Here is a 2,239-nt window from a genome sequence, read left to right as displayed (position 1 = left end):
TAAAATAGCTAAAACTAAAAACAAACTAAAAACTACTTCCAAAAACATTCAGCTTTGATATTAATGAGTTTTTTGGGTTCATTGAGAACATGGTTGTTCTTCAATAATAAAATTATTCCTCAAAAATACAACTTGCCTAATAATTCTGCACTCCCTATGTATAGGCAGAGTGTATCCATGACTTCTGTATTCCAGCTGTGTGACACCTTTTATGCATTATTAGCTGTTCCTGCTGTGCAGCATTGATAGAAGATCCTCTGCATGGCCTTCCTTTCTTCTGTTCTCCAGATGCATTTTAGGAAACGAGATATCCTTTGACATAGCAAACCAAAATTGTTTTCTGGTTCACAGGCAGGACAGAGGGCAAATGAGATGAGAACGTACAAATTAAAGAAAATAGAAAAGGCAGAGAAAGCCCCCCCCAAAAAAAAAAAAATAAAATAAAAACGGGGGCTTACTGTAGAGACAGTGACATGTACGGGTTGCAAATACAAAAGGCCCCGCTGGCACATTTTGGTGTCTTTCGTTTTGCGGTGTGATGGCATGCAAAAAAATGTTTGTGAAACATGTGTGACCTTGAGGGTAGGGTTTACTGCCACATTGCCTTGGGAGAAAAGTATTATTGTCACTCCCCAATCCTTGAAATGATGTGGGTGTTTCTGTGGGATGTTAGGACAGTGCCTAAATCGCAAACATCATGGCAGCACATATTATGTCATACATAAAATTCAGTTAGGTGTAGCTTGAGTTGCTGTCACTCACCCAGACTGCCCTTTCCAAGATTTTCCTGTCACTCCAAATAAATCCCAGCCTGATTTGTCTTTAGGGGTGAGCACGAAATGGAGCAGAACCAGGAAAACCAAGAGGAAGCAAAATGAAATGGCGTACTAGAGATGTGTAAAACAGCCGGTATTTGTATCTGTATTTGTATTTGTTGAGGGGGGAAAAACATTTGTATTCGAGTAAAATTCAAAATTAATTAATGCTATAGTGTAAGTATTCTTTAATTATATCCATTATAATAATTATCGATATGCAATATTAGTTGATGTTTTTGCATAAATCCAGCAATGAATATATAACAAGGAACGTCATTGAAAAGAAAATAACAGAAACTCCATTGACTCATCCATGGTTAAATCAACAACTGATAAAGTACTATTGTGAACATTATGAACCCCACCACCAGCCGTCCTTTTTGGAGGACACTGAAGAGACAGCAAAACTGACTTGCAGGAGCAGAACATGGCTGTGATAATGAATCGGTGCTGGTGGGGGGTTAGCAGACAGTACCAAGAGAGGATGCTTTAAGTTCATGTGATTATGCATAGCAGTTGTTGACAGATGTTTGATATTTCTGCCTCTGCTGATTTGACTTTTGCAGACATTACATATTAATTTGTTTTCATCTGCACTGACTGTAAAAAGCTTCCACACAGAAATTGATCATGTTGTTTTGGCTGGTGGAGGACCAAGATGTGGCTCAGCAGCAGCAACACTCTATTTGGTTGCCAAAATCCATGTGGGGAGTTTCAGCTAAGTTAATGAGTGACGGGAAGCTCTGCTAAGGTTAACTAGCCTATAGCCTATATCTTGCTGTCTGCCAAAGACATAGTAACTTAAATGTACCATATAACTCCCACAAGGGCATACAATTCAACACAACTACACAAGCATTAAGATTCAACAAATACAACTAATGGTCATACGAACAGTGACATTCATGTAGTCTATTAAAACCTTGAGACTAGAAGCTAAAGGACAGTCTTAATGATATTTATCAGTGTACTTATAATGCAGGGCTCATAAGTCTGCCAACTGGAGTTGGATCTTTTTCAGAAGATCTTTTTTTTCAGATTTAGCTCCTCAATATCACTTTGAAGACTAATGAGAAAAACTACATTCATCAACCCATTTAAGTTAATCACTTTGGCCATCCAAACACAGTACATACTTAAAGCGTTATTGGTTAGAATAGAATAGAATAAAACTTTATTATCCCACAGATGAGAAATTTTGGTGCTACAGAGCTCTTACAGCAAGGGAAAATAAAATACAAAAGGAGGATACAATGTGGTCCTATATACATAAGCAAAATGTACAAGGATATGTATCAAATCTACAGAGCTACGAATATTTGATACATAGAAAGAATCACATATCCTTGTACATATGTACAGGGAGATGTATCTCCAAAAGTTGATTCTGTTCATCTGGACATAGCGTTTTGTGGGAGAAA

The sequence above is a fragment of the Haplochromis burtoni genome, unplaced genomic scaffold (genome assembly GCF_018398535.1).
Source record: "Haplochromis burtoni strain Fernald_Lab_line unplaced genomic scaffold, NCSU_Asbu1 Contig_327, whole genome shotgun sequence".
NCBI lineage: Eukaryota > Metazoa > Chordata > Actinopteri > Cichliformes > Cichlidae > Haplochromis > Haplochromis burtoni.
The sequence above is the reverse complement of the archived record's forward strand: the minus strand, read 5'-3'. Positions refer to the sequence as shown.